At 39.5% G+C, this 23,067-nt stretch overlaps 1 pseudogene; it reads right to left on the bottom strand.

The window, feature by feature from the left end:
- Positions 1-1,924: 1,924 nt before the first annotated feature.
- LOC122666977 lies at positions 1,925-18,761 on the bottom strand (annotated as a pseudogene).
- Between the last annotated feature and the right edge of the window lie 4,306 nt (positions 18,762-23,067).

The following is a 23,067-nucleotide window of genomic DNA, read 5'->3' on the forward strand; positions in this document are numbered from 1 at the left end:
AAATATCTAGACTGATTTATGTCTTCGACAATATGCGTTTTATAAACTAATCTATTGGATAGGATTAAATTCAAAAACATAGATTTACATTTAGGTTATCATGTTAATTCAAAGTATGGGAAAATATTGGGTATGTTAGCGGTATACCGTATACTAGCACCCTATGTATCTAGGAGTGTAAATGAATGACCGAAATCCGTTACCGTATCCGTGTCCGTATCCGTTTAGCATTATCCGAATCCGTCCGAAAGCTAAACGGATGCGGATATGGATAGGCTATAGCTATCCAAAAAGCTATATTTACACGTAAACGGATAAAATATCCGACCCGTATCCGTGTTCGTATCCGTTTAGCACTATCCAAATCCATCCGATAGCTAATCGAATGCAAATGCGGATATAGCACTATCCAAGCCGAATCCGATCCGTTTACAGCCCTATATGTATCTATCTCTCTTCCTCCTTTTGAGGGGTGAGGGAGTCATTTTAAAGGGGGAAGAGAGAGATAGACACATAGGGTGTTATATTGATGCCCTTTCGTGCACAAGAGGGTGTGAAAGCAATGCCCTACCTCCATGAAATAAAAAATCACATTCTATGTTGATACCCTTGCATGCACTGTCTCATTGACCCCCATGCTGATGCAAGTGCTACACGACCAGAGTGATCTCTCGCCCTATATTATTTTCTTTTTATTGGGAGGTGAGAGGTAATATTTGGATCATATAATTCTTTTTAGAACAAGTTTTTTATCACCCACGAGGCCACCATGAAAAAGAGAACCTGTTCACTCATGGGTGGGAAGAACCTTGAAATTCATATAGGGAGGAAGGAAAGTTATTTTGACATCCACGGATTCCCTTCACTTAGTGAAAAAAAAAAACTGACTTTTTTTTTCTTAAAATACCAATACATAGTTAGTTTTACAACTTTTTTGTGACCAAAATGGTGAACTAAGATTCAAAAACAAAAAAATAAAAAAAATTTATAACGTTCTTTAAACTACTCATTTCTCATATTTCCAAAAGTTATTTAATGCAGAAGGACCAAGACCTATTCCCTGTGTGCCTCAAGTCAACGTGGGTTAATTTTCCCTAATATTTGTTGGTTGGGAAATTTCTACAAGGACCAATAGAAGGATTAATAGGCATACACGAGCGAGTACTTGATTGAATTTGAATCTGAAATTTATAAGCAATGTTTTCTCCTAAAAATTTTGCCCTTGGGAAATGGGAATTATATCCATGTACAACGTTCCATATCTTTACGACATAATTCCAGTTCAATTTACCAATCATGGATACGAATGATCCTCCCCCCACCCCCTTTTTTCTTAAAGGGTGCTCATGTAGGTCAAAGCTAGGAATCCAAAGCCGTGTTTCATATACATTCTTGGAATGTATTCTAGGTCGATTTCACATTCTTGAATGATAATAGAATGTAAAATCAACTTGAAATACATACCAAACACTGCCCAAGTGTTGTACTATCGTACCCCTAGCAAGTTGCATTCTGATTGGCAACATGATTTTGCATGCAATAACCAAGAAAAAAATAAATTAATTGTATATAAAGAAAGGGAAAAAGATCTCTACTTAGTGGTGTTTCCTGCACCCTCTCACAGACCACCGTGAGATGATGCCTCTACCTCTGAGTAGATACCCAGGCGTGGTCACCCATTGGCCTAGACGCTTGTGTAGAGACACCACCAAGTAGAGATCTCTTGCCCATAAAGAAATTAAAGGAGGGGACTATAATGACCACCCTTAATGGAATTGTTCAATCTACTTCATAGAGCAGCAAAAAAGACTGTTTTACAGCCCCTTCATTAATCATAAATGTAGCATCATACTCTCTGGAAAACAATAGATATTCCATTCCAAGAAAACCAATTAACTTCACCTTCAACGAAGACTTTACAAGATTCATGGCACCAAAAGATCTTCGGATACTTCTTTATCGAACTGTTATGAAATCCTTCACTTTATAACATGAAGATCCAGTGTTGGAAACAACCTAATTCTCCTCAAATTTCCAGTAGAAAGGATTTTAATTTCCTCGAGAGAGAGATAGTCAGGCCTTCAGAGATCCATCATATATGGCTTAAGAATCTGCATCTGAATTTGACTCTGAATCTGAATACAAATCAATGGATCTGGTTCTGTTCAGATTACCCTCCAGTGGGGCAAGACCATCACTGTCACTTGAATTCAATTCCTCAGGACTGGAAGTGGGTATTTCCATTTGCGACCGCTGTTCTGAAAATTTCTGGCCTGCATCAAGCATTAAAAGCAACCTCCAGAATAAATGGCAGCGAGTTCATCAAGCCAAGCTATTTAGTAAAATAATTTAATAATACTTAACCGAATAGGATTCCATAAGCTATTTCTGCATATTAACATCTCATACCCCAAGAGTATATCGAGTTCATCTAGCCAAGCTAATAACAATTACTCTAACAAAGGTGGTTTTAATATAGTAAAGGTAAAGATACAATGGAAAATATATATTATTGACAAAAATATGGTGGAAACAATGGTGGTCTGAAGACGTAAGAGCGTTTGGATCTATTCAAGATTCAGTATGGTTGATTTGGTTAACAAGTGTCCAAGTAGAATGAGTCATGACCACCATAAACCTCCAACCAAACGTAAGACCTGCATTCATTATAGGTCCTTCTATGTGTCACTGGATTCAGATCGTCTACAGCCAAAGTCTTGGCAGCCATCGCGCTGCCACGCCCATGGGAGCGACACATGAAGATATTACCATCTAACGGTTAAGTTATAAAAAATTCAAGTTTCATGGAAGTAACTGGGTTATCTCCACAACCAACCCGACCGGTCCGAGCTGACCAAGATTGACCGAACCGAAATGGTTTCAAAATACCCTAAGTTAGACAATGCGATGAGAAGAGGAACCAAAGGTCGTCTTCTTCCTCTCCTCACTGTGCCTCTCTCTGAACCAAAATGCTCTTCAGCCACTCTTCACCTTATCTCCGACCTGAAACACAACCAATGTCGTCTTCTTCCTCTTCCACCTTGCCTCTCACTGATTCAAAATCGTCTTCTTCCTCTTCCCCAGTCGTGAAAGGGCTTTGCAACCTCCGTAAAAGGGCTTTGCATTTACTTATTTTTCACCAAAATCGTCTTCCTTGATTGTGAAACATGTCACCTATATTCAGACCTTCAGGGCAGAGGAAACATTATTGTTGACCCTGATGAATGGGTACATCATCTTCTCTTTCTTTTCTGCAATGATTTCTTCTGGGTTTTACTTGAATATTTTTCCTCATTTTGAAGGTATCCATTTCAAGTTTCTAATCAAATTCATGCTTACTACTTCTTAGATTCTTCTTGTAGAATGAAGTTTTTTCTTCTCTCAATTGGGGTTTTGGAGTAATGGTGTTTAAGGATTAAATCACAAAGTTCTATTAATATGTTTCTGTTTCAGGATTTTGATCTATTCTCTTTGAGTATTGATGGGGATAAACTTCAAGGCCATGGAACAACTGATTGTTGAAGTCGAGTGTGGTTCTTAACACATCTCTCTCTCTCTCTCTCTCTCTCCTTCCACACCCCGGGCCCTTACATCACCCTGTTCCCCAAACCACCCACATGCTTCCCACAATCCCACCTCTCTCTCATGTGAAGAAACAGAGGTAACGCCATCAATATATAATGAAAAACAGTTCTTCCGCCTCTACCTACCCACCTCTCTCTCATCCAGTCATCCTGCACCACCCTGGGGCCCCTCGCTTCCATCTCTAGTGCCTCAGACATTTCTTGACTGAAGCTGGAGGAGTTTCCTCTTCTACAATCGGCAGGTTATTGTGGTTGTCGTCAAGACTCAGCTACAGGTATCACAGACATAACTCCCTTCCATCAATACGGCCTTTGCTATCTTGCGTCAAGAGGACATCGGTGGCCTCTACAGAGGCTTTGGCACTTCCCTGGTGAAAAAGAACTGTCAAAAACAGTAGCAACTTCCGGTCAGATTTGAAAACAGTAGTTGCAATGCAGCTACGGTGGGTGGGGTTTAGGCCTTGGATCATATTGACACTGGATCAAAACGAGATTGTAGGTTTTGGATGGGGGGTGTCGGCCCCAACAATTGGACAGACTATAAAGAAGTTAGTTAAAGGAGGAGGATGGCTGCTTGTTACAGAGTATTAGGCCCTCGATGGGCTTCCATGTCCATGTCTGCCACCACCATGATCACCAGTTATGAGTTTCCCAAAAGTCTGTCTGCTAAGAATCAAGAGAGCTTGACACGCGGATCCTTTCTTCAAGCTTTCTGGCATGTGAAGTGGCAGAACCAAAACTTGGGGCTTGGGAGGAGAAGTGAGTGGAGTTGAAGTCAAGGAAGAGAAAGGGGAATTTCAGTCCCAATTCTGTTAACCTCAACTGGAATCGAACTTCAGTCTCTTTTCTTCTGGAAGCGTTGATTTTGCTGATTTGCATCCGATGCAGGGAGCTGGAGAAGGGAAGGGCAGAGGGAGTTTGTAAAGATTACTTTAGAAGTGAATTTATATTAACTACCCCCTCCATTCCAACTCAGTAAAGATACATGTGAGGGTAAATGAAATAATAGTGAAATGAACTCAATTCACTGTTTACAATGAGTTTCATTATATTATGATTCAAATGCCAAACTACACAATAACTAAAACTAAAGGACTCGAATAGAGATTGATACAGGAAACAGGGCCACTTTTGGTTACAAAGTTCAACTCAAACACAAAATGATAGAGCATGGATCATGATTTCAACTCAATTAGAACAAAATAAGTTGTCAAGACTAGGCATATTACTTCCATAGTTCAAAAGTTTTGAGGCACCACTAAGTTTTCAAGAATTCAGCTGAGATTCATGACAGTTAAAATAAGTGAGGACATCTTTTTGACTGTTGCTTAATTGACTCCAATTGATTCTTTGATTTTTATTGCTAATACCCCAAGTTCTTAAATAAAAGACGAGCCAAACACTACAAATCTCGGCCCATTCAGTATCTTTCTCTCTTCTTTGCAAGTTATGGTTCTAAGAGGTGAGTAGTGAGAACATAGACGAAGAAACACATCAAGTCATTTGATTATATGCTAATTTTACAAGTCAATATTTTGAACTAGTGGAGCACGTAACACTGGAATAAGAAGACAAACCAATCTGTAGATTTCTGAAGCGCACGAACTTGCTCAAAAAAAAGAACTTGGGAAACCAGGCATGCCACCTTGCTGCCTGATTCAAGGGCCTTCTCCTTCCCACTTTCATCCACCACAACAAAGCTCCCTGCAGAAATCAAGTATCATTTAACTATTTGCTGGCATCAGAATTAATCTGTTTAACAAATCAATTTATGAATAGTGTGTCCAAGATAACCCAACCAACACATGCCAAATTCACCCAATAAATCTTATCTTGAAGCTCTGAAGGGCTGGCAAAGCAAACCATTTTCTCCCACTAACTTGGTATGAGAGAAAAAGAGTTTCCGACAAGAGTACAATAATTCTACAGCAACAAAGTACAGCATTCTATCCTTGGACCATCTAATCAATCATTACCTGCAGTACTCCCCAATGCTTGCCCTTTTGTTAATAAGACATGGAGGGAGTTCCACACTAGGTAAGCCACTATCCCTTCAAATTTGAGCTATGCACAGGATCATTAAGAAACTGACTGTGTTAGTGATGCTGAGTGACCATCAAACCGTTTATGAAACTGAAGGGCTAGCATTTGAACTAAAGGACAAAACAATGGAAGAATCTTCTGTGCCATTCATAGGCCAATTGAATATCATCTTGAGCCAGCTTTCCAGTCTCGCTGAAAGGCTAGTGAAGGCAGCATTTGTAGGCTTTATCATGTTAAGGACATGGAACAACCTCCATCTCAGATACACATAGAAACTTAAGTCTTTTCATGTAAATTGACTAGTACACATCAGTATGGTGCTCCATGGGCCATGTGAGTATAAAAACTGTTGAGATTGGCTAAGTTACCCACTAGGGGTAACCTAGTCCTAGTTGGCTTTTTTTACTTATTTTGTTTATGTTTTAATTGTTTTATTCCTGTTTTTCCCCCCTATACGATTGCTATTTGGGATTCCTAGTTATAGCGGGAATTCCTAGTAGGAATAGGATTGGGGGGAATTCATATCTTGCTGTAATTTGATTTTGTTATAAATAAGAGGCTAAGGTGATCGATCAGATCATCTAAGCATTAATTCCCAAGGTCATTAACATGGTATCGGAGCGAGGATCGATCTAAGAACGACTTTCTCGATTCTGGTTCTCTCCTTCTCGTTTTCTCTTTTTTTTCTTTCATTTGATCCCCTTCTTCCACTCGATCTTCTTCATTTTTTTGGTTTCTTCTTCGAATTAGGGCAGATCTAATGAGGTGATCTGTTGTTTAGATGCTGCCCTAATTAATCACCTCATCCCTTGATGCTCTAAGAAGCTTTTGGATCGATAGCTGCGCACCTTCCTCTGCGATTTTGTTTGGAGTTCTCCCCACTGCGGATCAATCTCCTCTATCAATTTGACACTTGGTTTGATTATTGGGATCCATTCCTGCAATTTCAATTGGACATGCTATCACGACTACTTCATCAACAATCGTACCATCGATGCAGATTTTTCTTAGCCTTTGAAGACCTTATATGAAAGACCTTTGAAGACCTTATATGCATTTTTTCTCGGCCTTTGAAGACCTTATATCTGCAGATTTTTTCAGCACTTGAAGACCCCTAAAACCGGATCGATTACCTTTTTAGGGTTTTTTCTTAAACCACTGCTTCTCGGTTTTGGTTTAAGGCGGTTGGTTCTTGTATTCCAGCTTTTGTTTTTTGTTACCATAGGGCATATCGATTTTTGCCTGGATGAATCATGGGTGACTCGAGAGATGACTATCGCTACGGAGGAGATCAAACAAGGTCGATTTTCTTCCTATCTTGTTGCCATTAAGCTTGATGGTACCAACTACTTAATTTGGGCCAGATCATTATCCCTGACAGTGGCTAGTAGGGGACCCACTGGCCATCTTATTGGCACCACCAAACAGCCTACTGAAGAAGGTGTTGCTCGTACTAAATGGGCTGTCAATGATGCAATGGTAATGTCCTTTTTCTGAACTCTATGACCACTGACCTCTCTAGTCAGTATCTTCTCCTTGACACGGCTACACAAATATGGACAGCTGTCAAGGGCACTTATGGTCGTTCAAGTAATGGTGCTCAGGTATATGAAATTAGGAAGACACTCCAAACCACTACTCAGAAGGAGATGTTTGTCACCAAATACTATGCTGCCCTCAAGTGTTTATGGCGCAATTGGATCACTATGCTCAATTTCAGCCTACTACTCTGCGATATTACGCCTACCACACCTATGTAGATCAATTCCGTGTCTATGATTTCCTGGCTGGCCTCAATGATGACTATGACCCTATTCGGGTGCAAGTTCTTGGACGGGTTCCTTTCCCCACTCTAGAGGAGACCTTTTCTTATGTTCATAGTGAAGAAACACGAAGGGCTGCCATGATGATTACTCCTAAAGTTGAGCGATCAGCCTTACAAACTGCTGGCCCCACTCCTGTTGTGTCTTCTGACAGTGTTGCTGCTTCTACTACTACTACCAAAGAGCCTGTTAAGTGTGAGCATTGTCACAAACCATATCACACTAAGGCTCAATGCTGGAAATTACACAGGAAGCCAGCTGATTTTGAGGCCAAACATGGTCGTGTTAAGTCTAAAAATAGAGCCAATCATACTGAAAGTGTAGCTCCAACTCCCACTGCTGACATTGGTTTCTCCCAGGAAGAACTTTAGGTCTATGTCGTATGTTGAACACATCAATTGACTCTATTACGTCTACTGCCAATTCAGGTTCCTTCTTTGCTCGTACAGGTATTTCTTTTGCTGGTCATTATGCATCAGTAGTATCCACTCCATGGATCATAGACTCTAGAGCTACTGATCACATGACAGGTTCTTCTAGCCTTTTTAATACATATTCTCCTACCTCTGGTAAGGACAAAGTTAAAATTGCTGATGGGTCCCTCTCCTCCATTTCAGGAAAATGATCCATTGGTTGTTCTCCTTCCCTTACACTGTCATCTGTGTTGGATATTCCCAAATTTATAACTAACCTTCTTTCCATTAGCAGTATCACTAAATCCCTGAATTGTAAAGTGACCTTTTTTTCCACTCACTGTGTCTTTCAGGAACTGGACTTGGGGAAGACGATTGGATCGGGTAAAGTGCATGGTGGATTGTACCTACTTGATGGCATACTCAGACTTTACCTTTGGCATCTTTCTCCTCTTACTTACATAAATGGCACTCTAGACTAGGCCATCCCCCCTTAGGTACTTTATCAAATTTATTTCTAGCATTAATTAAAGGCTGTAATAAGGAAGATTTTTTTTGTGAGCCTTGTGTCTTGGCTAAACAGACACATTCAACTTATCATATTTCTAATAAAAGATCATCTTCCTTATTTCATATCGTTCATACTGATGTGTGGGGGCCTAGTAGGAAAGCTTCCCTGACTGGCCATCAGTGGTATGTCACTTTCATTGACTTCTAATCTAGGTTCACTTGGATATACCTTATCCACACAAAAAGTGAAGTATTTTTATGTTTTCAGCACTTTCATCAAATGATTAAGACCCAATTCAATGCCCCTCTTCAAATTTTGAGGAGTGACAATGGAAAAGAGTATATGGAAGGTCAATTCCAAAAATACCTTGCTGTACATGGAATCCTCCATCAGACCAGCTGTGTCGACACTCCAGCCCAAAATGGTGTGGCTGAGAAAAAAAACCGCCACCTCTTGGAGGTGGCTAGGGCTCTTATGTTTGCTCGCAATGTCCCTTCCCTTTATTGGGGGGATGTTGTCCTTAATGCGGCCTATTTAATTAATAGGCTGTCCAGTCGGGTTCTTCTTTCAAAAGCCCCTATTGAGCTATTACTTCGCTCTTTTTCCTTTATAGTCCCACCTAAGGTGTTTGGCTGTGTTTGTTATGCCAAGGATACAAGGTCCCCTGGGAAACTTGACCCACGTAGCCTCCGCTGCATTTTCTTGGGATACTCTGCTACCCAAAAGGGGTACAAATGTTACTACCCTCCATCCCGCCGGACTTTTGTCAGCATGGATGTTGTCTTTCATGAAAATGTTCCATATTATGTGTCCCCACCTCTTCAGGGGGAGAGTGTTAGTGAAGATGTGCTGACTATTGACTCTCCACCTCCACTTCAGTCTATTTACCATGAGTCTGAACCAGTTCGGCCTGCCCCTAGTACTTCCCCTAAGTCAGGGGGAGACCATTTCTATTCAGGGGTAGCAAGCTACCCCGGTCCAGACTCCTATCCAGTGGACTATTAGTGAATTTCAGAGGAAGATTGATGCCAGTAATATGAAGACCTATGCAAGGAAACATAAGCAGGTTCAATCAACTGTTGCTCCAGTACCCATCCAATTGTCGAACCAAGATCCAGAACCTGCCTCTCCACCTAGTAATGTTCTTAATTTACCTATTGCTCTTCGCAAAGGTGTCGAACTTGCACTCAACATCCCATATACGTTATACCCGCACCCTGGATCATAATTAATTTTTATTTTTCCCGTGGCGTGTGGTTATCAACCCACGTATCTTTGGTGAATTTGTTCTCACTAGTGGTCAAACCCACTACAAAATTATTGACCACAGTGCGGGTTTACTGTGGAGGAAACTATTCGGGTCATGGGGGACAAACCATGACAAGGAAATAGTAAGTTCTAGCCTTGAAGTTTATTTATTTACCCTTTCCTCGATGCCCTCGAAGTGCGGGTCAAGATTTAGAGGCCGCCGGGCTATTTTAGTTGAGTTGGGAATATTCTATTTGTGGGTCCCACTTGCCCTGGGAAATGCGTGAAGAGCAATTATACCCATATCATGTGGGCTCATCTTTTAATTAGGTTCTTTCCTAATTATAACTAGTGGGCAGACCCATTAGCTTAAGAGGCTCATTGGGCTTAAGTGGCAATTTAACACGAGGGGTCCATCTAACTCTATTTGACCCAAAGATGGGTTAACCCATTCCTTTACCCTAAATAAGACCATGGGTCAACCCATTAAGCCCTCTTGACCCATTTAACTTAAACTATCCATTTGGCCTAATGACCCATTTATCTTGGATTCACCCATTTAACTCTTGACCCATTTAACTTAAAGTACCCATTTAGCTATTTGACCCATTTAACTTAGAGGACCCAAGGTCCATTTTTTTAAATAAGACAAAAGGGGAGAAGCTTTCTTTTCTCTTTATTCTCCCATCTAACCTAAATCGTGGAGGAGAGAAAGGAGAAAGAAGAAAGAAGAAAGAAGGAAAGAAGAAAGAAGGAAGGAGAAAGGAGAAGGAGGAATGGAAAAGCTTGGTTGAAGGCTTGGAACCTCACCTTGTGGAGTCCTCTACGTGGAGCTTTTCTACATTGGGGAGGTAAGCCATTGAAACCCACATCTCTTCATCTATTTTGAGTTTTGAGGTTTGGGAAATGGGAGAAATTCGACCTAGGGTTCTCTTGGAACCCAAGGAATCGATGGAACCTCTAAACCTACACTATAGTGGAGTTATTTCACTCCATTACAACCTCTAAGCCTAAGCAATCTCTTTCCATTTGAGAAATTTAAAGTTTCTACCCTATTATGTCATAAATTAGATTATCTTTGTTTTTCCTCTTAAATCCATGGGATTACATGGACCTAATGAGGTCTTAGAACCCTAATGGACCTAGGAGGAAGCTTTCTTGAAGCCTCCCTACCTTTAAACCCCTTGGAAAATGAATCCCTAGCAAGAAACCCTTCAATTTTCGATTCTGCGGTATGTGGTTTTACATGTGGTTTGAGACTGAGAAACCACACTGCAACCACCCTTAGCGAGAGACCTTCCTAAGCCCTGGTTAGTTAGGATTTACATGTGGTTTCGGACACGAGAAACCACACTGCACCACCCTTGGAGAGACCTTCCTAAGCCCCTAGTTAGCTAGGATTTATATGTGGTTTCGGACGCAGAAACCACCACGAAATTACCTTCGAGAAGGCCCCTGTGAAGCTTCGGATTTACACTCGGTTTTGATTTTAAGAAACCACATCATAACCGACCTTGACTAAAAGCTGTCACGAACCCCTGGTTTCCTAGGATTTACACTTTACACTCGGTTTTTTACGAAACCACACGCAACCGACCTTGACTAAAGCGTCACGAACCCCGGTTTCCTAGGATTTACATGTGGTTGCGGAATTTGGGCATGAAACCACTCCTGCACCACTTTGTTTACAAACCTTATACTTAAGTGATTATGGGAGACCTTTTGGGGATCCTTTCCCTTCGCTCGTTTAACCTTATTTCACTCTTTGTTTAGGTTAATATATTCATCTTATGGCTTATTGCTTGATCGGCGACAAGCGATAATCTTGGTGTGGCGTATAAGTTGTGAGTGGGTTTGGTTGGTTGGGCTTATTATTATTGCATTATATATTATGTAATCATTATAATTAATAAGCATGTTTGCGCATATTGCATACTTTTATATATAATTGTTATAATGTTGATTGGTAATGTTGTACCTTGATGGGTCGGTGCGGTGGGTACGGTCAGGGCCCGAACACTATATACATTTATGAAGAAATTATGTTGAATGTCATATTGAGCTGTATGCGCCGTGCCGTCTTGTGTTAGGGCACTAAACCGGATGAAAAGTTGATGCGCCAGATTACCTCTGGGACGATAGGACTTGCATGTAGCTATGGCTAGGATTTTACACCCTTATGCTACGACCCTTACCAACAGGGGTTTAGGTGTTGGGTAATCAATACACCGGATTACGTGGAGGTGGGAGAGGCCGATCATGGTAGTATTGGTTATCGAGTGCCGAGTGGTCTTGGAGGCTTCGATCGGCGTAGGTCCCACGTGACAATTGAGGTTTCATTGTGGCGATAAGTTAAGTGACCCATAGTGTCTCCCGAGTTGTCACGATAGCATATACCTCGACTTAGTTGTGATGTTAGGTGAAAAATTTACTTAACATATGCATGCATCATTGGACTATGTGAATTGTGTGTTTGTGCATCCCCATCCCCTCAGCGCTCGGTGGAGAGCTAACCCCTCGTGTACACAATTTTTAGATTATGATGCGGTGCGGAGGAGCCGGAAGCGTGTTAGAGGAACATGGCAACGGGTGTCCTTGTGACGATTGCGCCTACGGGCCGTGGGAATTCTAGGGACTTGTTCCCCTTTTGTTTATTTTAGGCGTAGGCCCATGTATAAACATTCTTGCTATACCCTTGTTGATCATTATTAGATGGTAATGAAAAATGGATTAACTACGGTATTTATCATCTAGGCTTTGATCATCTTGTAACTATTGATTTTATACGCTTCCGCAAAACTATTGATCTTTTGGAATGTAATATTTTTCTTTCCGCACTACGATATTATATTGTTTTAATATTGGTTATGGCGTGCGTTGGGACATCGTGTCGAGTGATCCTGGCAGCTTAGTAGGATGACACGCGTCGTCCTAGTCACCCCTTATAATGTATTGTATCCCTTGTCTGGGATGGGGGCGTGACAATATCTCATGTCGTTTTTTATTCTTCCGTGCCTTTGTTTTCTCTCTTTCTTCTATTCGTATTCCTAACAATTGGCGGGAAGCTTTATCAGACGGAAAGTGGAAGGCAGCTATGATGGAAGAAATGGAAGCCTTAAAAAAATAACACATGGGAGCTTGTGGTTCTTCCACACTGGGAAGAAAACCGTTGGATGTAAATGGGTGTTTGTGGTGAAACAGAAGGTGGATGGCATGTGGATAGGTATAAGGCACGACTTGTGGCCAAGGGTTCACTCGGACATACGGCATTGATTACCAGGAAACTTTTGCACGGTTGCCAAGTTAAATCTGTTCGTGTGTTATTATCTTGTGCAGTCAACCTCGGATGGGATTTGCAGCAACTAGATGTAAAAAATGCCTTCCTAAATGAAACACTGGATGAGGAAGTGTATATGGACATTCCATCAGGGTTCTCTTGTGATAGAAATCGAGGAAAAGTATGTAGGGAAGCGTGCACTTTATGGGCTGAAGCAATCACCTCGAGCATGGTTTGGGTGGTTCCATAAGGCTATAATTTCGTGGGCTATAAGTAGAGTAATGCTGATCACACACTCTTTATAAAGAGGGTTGGTGAAAAACTCACTATTCTTATAGTCTACGTTGATGATATAGTGGTTACTAGCAATGATGGTGATGAGATCAGACGGTTGAAGACCTTCCTTGGACAAGAATTTGAGATTAAGGATCTAGGAAAACTATGATACTTTCTTGGGATTGAAGTAGCCGGATCTTCTAAAGGCATTTTTCTCTCCCGGAGGAAGTATGTCCTAGACTTATTGGTTGAGACCGGGTTGCTAGGCTGTCTTCCTTGGATACTCCTATGGACCCCTACTGCTCGACTCAAGGAGAAAGAGGGTGAGCCTGTTGATAAAGGTCGGTACCAAAGATTTGTAGAGAAGCTGATTTATCTTTCACACACTCGCCCGACATTCGCGCCGTAGAGATCGTGAGCCGTTTATGCATGATCCTTACTCTTCTCATATGGAGGTTGTTCTTCGTATCTTGCACTATTTGAAGTCAGCTCCTGGAAAAGGAATTCTTTTATCTACGCATGATCATCTACGGATAGAAGCATACACTGATGCTGATTGGGCTGGTTCTTCAAATCGTAAATCTATTTCTGGGTATTGCTGCTTTGTAGGTGGAAATCTTGTCACGTGGCATAGTAAGAAGAAAAATGTTGTTACTCTGGCTTAAAGGGTTGCTACAAGATCTTGGTGTTCTTATTCGTCTTCCTATGATATTGTACTATGACAACAAGGCTGCAATCAGCATAGTACACAACCCAGTACAGCATGATCGTACCAAGCATGTTGAGGTGGATAGGGATTTCATCAAAGAGAAGTTAGAGGCAGGGCTGATTTGCATTCCCTTTGTGACGTCTACTGATCAACTTGCAGACATCTTCACTAAAGGATTGTCTGGGAAGCTGTTTCATCCCAATCTAGTCAAGTTGGGCATGATCGACATCTTTGCTCCAACTTGAGGGGGAGTGTTGAGATTAGCTACATTACCCACTAGGGGTAACCTAGTCCTAGTTGGCTTTTATTACTTATTTTGTTTATGTTTTAATTGTTTTATTCCTGTTTTTTCCCCCTATACGATTTCTATTTGGGATTCCTAGTTATAGTGGGAATTCCTAGTAGGAATAGGATTGGGGGGAATTCATATCTTGCTGTAATTTGATTTTGTTATAAATAAGAGGCTGGGGTGATCGATCAGATCATCTAAGCATTAATTCCCAAGGCTGTTAACAAAAATTTTCTATTATTTTTCAAATAAATCCGTAGATTTATCAAAAGTAAAAAGTTGGCAGTAACCCAATGATTTTACCAATCAGATAATATTTAAAATTGAGTCACTGATGGAATGAAATTGTCAACAAACTCTGGACAAAATCACAAAAATATCAGTTTCTGCAATGATAAATTAAGACATTTCAATGATTTTGGTTAAGTTCGGCTGAAATAATATAAAATTTAGTGACTTCAGTTGAAATCATTGAAATATTTCAGTTTGGCCATGATGCATCAAGACTGAAATTGATATTAGATTCGTAGGCACCAGCTAACATAATTTTTTGTCTCCAAGGGGTGAGGGCATGGAACATGAAAGCTATAGTTTTGGCAGCATGTTAATAGAAGCCACCCATAGAGGGGTTAATATTTGTATTGGGGTCATAGGGAATGCCACTACAAGGAGAGAATGAAAGCAAAAACAAGATATCTAATATAAAGAAAGAACACTAAAATGAGAAACCACTTATGAATCAAAATTGAAAGTCAAATGCTATGCTTGGTATAGCACAAACCTCGTCTAATCCACATACTCTTTTGAAATTTGGCTGGAAACAACGCCAGTGATTTCTGCCCTTCTGCATCCATTACCTTTGGATAGAAAAATAAAAATTAAATCAAAGAAAAACACATATAAATTAGATATTAAAGTATACATTATAAAAGCGCAAAAATTAAATTCACCAAAAACATAAACTCTCTTTTTTCTTACAAAGACAAATCCATGGTTTTCAAAAACATTATTAAAGCTTATTTTCTAAATTCTAAGTGCCTAATTCATTCAAAACAACTAGGGAAAAATGGAGCCTACTTGATGAATGCAAGTAGAAGATATCAAGCAGTTTCAAAGGAGCTTACACAAATGCAGCATACTTCAAGATATACCCAAAAACCACAACTTGGTTATTCTTGCAATAAAATTGTGTGAAAAAAATAATAATGAATAACACCAATACAGAATACAACAACTCAACCTTATCCCAACTAAATGAGGTTGGCTACATGGATCATTGCCCTCCCCCGGCTCTTTTACTTCCTTTAATCTGAGTCAAATCACTCCTCTGTACTGGAGCATCCAAAGGCCTCCGTTGAACATGGCCATGCCATCTCAAACGACTTTCTTGTAGCTAATCATGCATCGGAGCTGCTCCCAAACCAGCTCTAATATGATCATTCCTAACTTTATCCTTCCTAGTTTTGCCACTCATCCATCTCAACATCCTCATCTCCACTACACTGAGTTTATCTATACGATGCTTCTTAACTCCCCAAAATTCCGCATCATACATCATAGCCGGTCATGTGACTGTCCTATAAAATTTTTCTTAAGTTTAAAGGAATAAGCTGACCCCACAACACATCGTACACACCTCTCCACTTTATCCATCCTATTTTTATTCTCTGTGAAACATCATCCTCTATATCATCTTCTTTATTTATGATTGAGCCAAGATACCAAAAATAATCACTTTGTGGAATCTCCCTCGCATCAATTTTCACCACTTTATCATCCGTCCTAATGTAACCAAAGTTACACACCGTATACTCCGTCTTCATTCTACTTATCTTAAAACCTTTTGATTCCAAGGCTGATCTCTATAACTCCAACTTGGCGTTAAACCCTGCTTTTGTTTATCCACCAAAACAATATCATCAGCAAAAAACATACACCAAGGAACCTCGTCTTGAATGCCTCTAGTTAAATCATCTGTGATAAGCGTAAACAAAATAAGGGTTTAAAGATGATCCTTGATATAACCCAATTGTAATTGAGAATTCACTACCTGGCCTCCCACAGTTCTTACACTTGTCACCACACCATCATACATATCTTTAATTATGTCCACATATTTACTTGGAACACTTCTTTTCTGTAGTACTTGCCAAATTAACTCTCTAGGGACTTCGTCATATGTTTTTTCTAGGTCAATAAAGACCATATGGAGATCCATCTTACAGTCTCTAAATCTTTCCATAAGTCTCTAAAATAAGGTAAATAGCTTCCGTCGTGGATCTTCTTGGCATAAAACCAAATTGGATCTCCGTAATAGTAGTTTCTTGTCTCAAGTGGGTTTCAATAACCATCTCCCATAATTTCATATTATGACTCATTAGTTTTATGCCTCTATAGTTATTGCAACTCTGAATAACACCTAAACAAAATAATAATTGGTTTTACACTAAACACTATCTTTCTCTTTTGGGGTAAACATTAACAGGTTTCAATTTTCACACATATGAGGCCCCAAAGTGAAGATGAAGAAATCACGAATATATAAAACATTAATAAGGAATCCTTGAAATAGTTATCTTATTCTTATCTATCTCTTATTCCACCCCCCCCCCCCCCCAACAAAAAAAATCAGGGTTTCTGATTCCCAGGATCCCATTTGATGTGTTCTGTCAGGTGCAAGCCCATGAGGTGGCCTCACAGATGTTTATGTGAGGCTGCCAAAAACCCTAACATATAACCAACAGTTTGAGCGAGAAGTTAAGAAGCTGTCTTAATTTTTACATGTTAAAACTTTAAGGTTTGCTATCAAGATAAAACTGCAAAGAATTAATGTTTGCAAACAATTTTCACATGGTAGTGAGCTGGCAGCCCAAAACATGCTGGTGCATTCCTAACAATGTCTAATTTCTGTATGACAAGGTGTCAAGTATCAACCTTTTAATGGACTTCCACGTGGCAAAACTAACCACTTTCCACATGTTTAACTGACAAGATCCATAATATTAAATGGCTCTTATTTATAGAGCGAAAATGCAAATATAAGATGAGCCACAGCGCCGAAATTGATTAGTCATCTATACATGTGGCTAATATAAAAGGGCTCCCATGATTTGGATGGTCCATATCTGCCATAACGATTCCCATTATGGCACAAGACCCATTTTTATTATAGATTTTAAAAGTTTGAAGCCTGCATCATAAACAGAAGACTTAGGATAAAGCAGGAGGCAAATTATTACCCAATCAAATGTGTGGGCACAAACAAAGCTTTACAGAGGAAGGGGGTAAAAGAGCCAAACTGATGCAACAAAGGGCTATCAAAAGCATATATGGATGCTAAATGGTGGTTTAGAAAGTATGAAGGTAATTTCCAGTTTACAGATTTAGTGCACGGATAGGAATCCTCAGAATCCTGAATGCAGGCAGAAAAATAAATTTAAGGTTGGCAAAGCAGACCATGTGAAATTTGGGAGACATTTGTTGCAGTAACTCTCCTTCAAAGGCAGAGTCCCCTTTAACTGGCCAGCCTAAAGTATAGATTCACATTACAGACATATGCAAATATAAAGAAGAGATTAAACCTTTAGTTGTTTGGAGCGCAAGACTCGGGGAGTAAGTAAATGATTGGGAGGTAGATTACCTTCTTGAGCCTTTCGAAAGATTTTACTAAACCAGTATGGCCCCTCAAAAACACAAACACTAGCTACTGAAAGGTGATCTAAGACATCTTTTCTTAGTGAAAGTAAACCTTCCCCTCTTAACCAAAGGAGATACGGGAGGCTTCCTCGTGAAGTTTATTTGAGGTCCTAATGATCCATTAAAGGTTCCTTCCAATAGACAGCACATCTCAACAAGATACTGGCACTAAACTGTTTTCAATAGAGAAGGCAGGTGATGTTCCACTTAAGTTTCACATGCAAGATGTTTAAAAGCAGGTCCACTTGCTCATCATTGTCTCTTTGCTTGGAAGATCTGGCAGATATTAAAGTTGTTTGGGTTGATAGGTAGCTCCATGAAATTACCAGCTGCAAGAATTACCATGTTAATTGTGGAGTTCTCATTGTTGTTCATTTCATAGGCCTAAATTTTTTGGGATAAAGGGGGATTACTGCAATTGCTTTCAAATATGTTGGTTCTGCATTAGCTTTGAAGACTCATATGGCATAGCAACAGAGTATGATGCACATAGACTCCCTTACATCCTCTACATTTTTCATGAATTATTAGCCATGTATAATTTGTAAACAGGGTCCAGTCTTTTCTTCTTTAAATTTTGACCAACAACCAAGACATGCAAATACACAGACAGGATTTATACTTTTCTAGCATCCTAAAAATGGAGGGAAGAAATTGAGCACAAGAGAAAATTACATAAAATCCAAAAGACACACACAGAAAGTAGAATCAAAGAAGAAATGAAAAACAAGACAATAAATGAACAGGTTATGAACAGAAACCACCTCAATAAGATTTGAACCACGAAGAGATACAACTTGCATTATGATTTGGCCTTTGAGCAGGGTTGGAATTCTTCATTGGATGCTCTCTTCAGATTCTTGCGACCTCTTTTCATAATATTAGTTGATTTCTACGATTCCAGAATGCACACAACAAATTCTACAACTGGAGGTGAAACAGTTATTAACTACAAGAGTGGCAATAATTCAATTATAACCATTATCATCATTATGCTGGAACTTCTATGTAGGTCATCTGCAATCTGTGCAACTTTGAATTTAAGTTATTCTCTTGGGAAGTGCTACTTTCATTATTACAAGTGATTCTTACAGAAAATTAATAATTGCAGTAAATGATACCCATAGAAAAATGCGAGGAGATTCTTAAGATAAAAAGGGAAACTATTCCACCTTAAAAAAGGGAGGGAAACAGTCTAAAAGAAAAGAAATTTTCAAATCACAAAAAAAAAAAAAAAAAAATTTGCCAAATATGATTCTAGTCAGAATAATACCTAAGAATTTTAAAAAAAAAATCCCCAACATTAGCCCAGAGCAGTCACACAAAATTTGAGTGCTACAAAAAAAAATAAAGGATAAAAATGGAATTTACACCAAACATTTGAACTCCATTCTTTGCAGACATGCAACTCATATCACCTTCTTGTGGAAGTGAAATACACCAAATAAAATACACCATGTAACAAAATTGAACCTCCAAAAAAAATGGTCGAAATCATCACTAAAAAATGGGTTGATCGCTGAAAATAAAAGGGGGATGTCGAAAAATGACAGATCATACAGTTAATTTTGGCCACAAAACTTGCAGTGTAAAGAATCCCTGGTACTCCATCTATCCCATGGTTAGCATGGCTACATCAGCCTACTAAAGCTTTCTATGCAGTCCACTTGGAAAAATGTTCTATTCTTGTTGATTTTGTTTGTTAGCCATCATCATCATCATCATTGGATCAAGGTTAAAACAGTTTCACCCTTCATTTCTTTTCTTTCAAAGCCGCAGAGCATTTCAAATGGAAGATTATAGGATCTGTACGGCAACCAATCTGTTTTAAAAAATTGGTTTTGAGTCCGAATCGATTTTTTATGTTTCTGGCTTTTTGGAGTAATTCTGTACCAACAAATGTTGTATGGTAAACCAGGTAAAAAATTGTTTCTGCTATTACAGAGAAACAGAAACATGTATGAATTGCCATTTAAATTCAGTTATTCACAGAGGTAAACCCTAGATCAAACTAATGAATTGCAGATAAAGTTCCCTCTTTTAACAACAAAGAAAAAAAAACAGAAACACAGTAGCAACAAGTAAACAAAAAAAGAACAATTATCCAAAAGATTGCAGATAAACTACTCAATCAACATTTTGCACAATGCTGCTAAGAGAACAGAGCGAACTAAATAGCGGAAAGTCAATCCTTGTGCCAATAGATCAAAGATAATTGCCTAATGAACATCCTGCACAGCGCAAAGAGGAGAACGCACTGAACTAAATTGCAGGAGTCAACCCCTATGCCACCAGATCAAAATTAATTAATCTCAGAAATACAAGGCAAGCCATTAAAGTGAAACGACCAGGTTAGGGTTTAACGGCCACAAATTCATTATAAGGGAAAGAAAAATATAAAGTTTTCCACAAAGAAAACTACAATTTTTTTGAACTACCTCGCTTTCCGTTCTCTTTAGCTTTGGTCTCGGCCTTCAACTCCTGTACTGGTTCTAAATTGTTAGAACTCAGAGGCGCTCTCTAATTGCTCACATTTGTGTGTGAGTGTGTGTGGATCTCAACGGGTACTTATGATGTGTTTTCAAACATTATTTTAGGGTATGGTTTCTATTTCAATTTCAGGGGGTGATTTCTATTTCTGAAATTGTTTGGTTTGATTTTTGCACCTTATTTCAGTGAAGTAGAAATCAAGTGGAATAGAAATTCTGAAATAGCTGAGGAGCTGTTTTAGAATTTCTATTTCATTTGATTTAGCACTCTTGCTCTTGAATGAACACATGGTTAATTTCGTGGGCAAAGTAGTAATTTCATGTTACAAATAAAGGGAAAATTACATGATTAACTACTTTTGGGTTTTTATTTACAAAATTGTCCACCCTATGTTTGAATTAATAAAAATAGACAAAAACAAGTTAAGGTTTACAAAACTAGACAAAATAATGTCACTCTCTCCCACACTTACTTTTTTAGACATTTTTACCCTTGTCATTGCCTTCTCGCCCATGCATCCTCCTCCATTCCCTGCAACCCTACCCTTGTCCTAGCCACCGCCATTCTCTGCTACCCCAAGTAATAGAGGGAAAAAAAGAGATTTTTTCAGAGGGGAACTGCCGAGGAAGGAAGGAGAGTCACTGCTTTGTCTAGTTTTGTAAAACTAAACTTGTTTTTGTCTATTTGTGTTAACTCAAACATAGGGTGGACAGGTTTGTAAATGAAAACCCAAAAGTAGCTAATCATGTAATTTTTTCAAAATAAAAACACCACCCTTCCTCTCCTAATGGTCTCACCACTACCACCCCACTCTCACCATTGCCACCGCCACCACCACCACTACTACCCCGTTACCACCACTACCCTGCCATCACACCACCGCCACAACTGCCGCTACCACCGTTACCGTCACCACCACCACCTCCACGGCCACCACCATTGCCATTGCCACCGCCACCACCACAACCACCGCCACTACTTCCACAACCACCACCACCACCACCGCCACTACCCCATCGCCACCACCACCATCCTTCCCAAAAAAATATAGAGAATCTATTCTCAGAATTTGAACTATCAAATGGATTTTTTTTTATTCTTGAAATATTTCATATTGATACAACCAAAACAATTTCAATTTTTTGACCAAATATCTATTTGTTGACTATTTCAAGAAATCAATCCAAAATTTAAATAGAAATCATACCAAATCAGGCCTAAATTCATCAAAATTCAGTTATATATGACAAAAGTTTGAAATGACTATCATATCCCTTGGTCCTTTCCACCTTTCCAGGGGGTGTGCAGGTCATTTTGTGCGGCTATGCCTGGGCACAGGTACACACCGCACTACAGCACTGATTAACGTTCCTTTTTTCATAAATTATTAAGAAAGAGCCTTAATAAGTGAAAGTTAGTACAATGGGTTGGATTACAAATTTTAAAAAAGTTTACATTGATTTTACATCAATTTTACAGACAACTAAACAACTTAGTAAAATTGATTTCACTTTACTTCGTTTGCAATCACCAAACGACTTAAAAGGGAAAAAAAATTCCCTTCACTTCCCTTCCCTTCCCTTCACAGCCCTTCCCTTCACATCCCTTCCTTTTACTTCTCTTTCCCATTTCCCATGCAACCAAACAGAGCCAAAGGTAAAACAGAATTGAACAAAAAAAAAAAAAAAAAACCTGGCGCAATCCGAATGGGTACCTATTTACGCAAGGCGTCCCATGAGGTCAGTGACTCCATGGTTCGCTTCTGCTTTTGATTCTGCTTCTAATGAACCTTACCTTCTCCTCTGTCCTCTCTTTAATCAAATCTCTTATGGTCCAATTGGTTTGAAAGTAACAGGACAGAGGAACAAGGTACAGTAAGGAAGAGAAGAGGAAGAAGCAGAGAAGAAGAAGCATAAGAAGTAGTCTCCAATAACCCCTTTTTTTTTCTCAAAGCCCTACGGCAGAGGGTACCCTGTGAGAGATGAGTTGCAGGTTTTGGGAAGCTTAGGGATCACACGGTGAAGAGGATGGTGTGGGATGGGACTGCACAGCGGTGATGGTGTTAATGGTGGGTGGTGGTGGTGGTGGTATTGGGTATCTACATTTATAAAAGAAGAAGATGATTTGGGGAAGATGAGGGTTGGGCAAAAAGGTCTTTTCAAATTACAAGGGTGGTAGAAGAAATGGTAGTTTGGCCAGTAAAAAACAATTAACGTCTAACGATTGATATTAACGGCATGGACTTAAATGGCTTTAAGTTGAAAAGTAGGATATGTACATGGAATCTTCAAGGGGTGCGTGTGGAATTGTCAGAACCTTAGGGGTGCATGCGGAATATTGGGTCCATATTAGGGGGTATATGTATTTAACCCTTTTTTTAATGTGACACAATTGAGGGGGTCACATTGGACTTATATTTAATAGACAAGTAAGCTAGGAGATAGGGTTTTTTTTTTTGGGTAGAAAAAGCATTCATTGATAAGAAGGTCGAGCAAATGTCGAGGCATCCAAATTACAAAGATCTTGGAGCCAAGGAGTGGTAATGGGCTAAATTTTCTTGCTCGTAGAAGACAATGCCTGCCTGGCTAGGTAATCAGCAGTACAGTTTCTATTCCTAGAGATATGGTGGAAAGAACAGTCCACCAGATAGGAACCAAGTGAAGGATATCTTGGATGATAGGCGAGGCTTCATAAGGCGCAGGCTTTGA

The sequence above is a fragment of the Telopea speciosissima genome, chromosome 7 (genome assembly GCF_018873765.1).
Source record: "Telopea speciosissima isolate NSW1024214 ecotype Mountain lineage chromosome 7, Tspe_v1, whole genome shotgun sequence".
Lineage (NCBI taxonomy): Eukaryota > Viridiplantae > Streptophyta > Magnoliopsida > Proteales > Proteaceae > Telopea > Telopea speciosissima.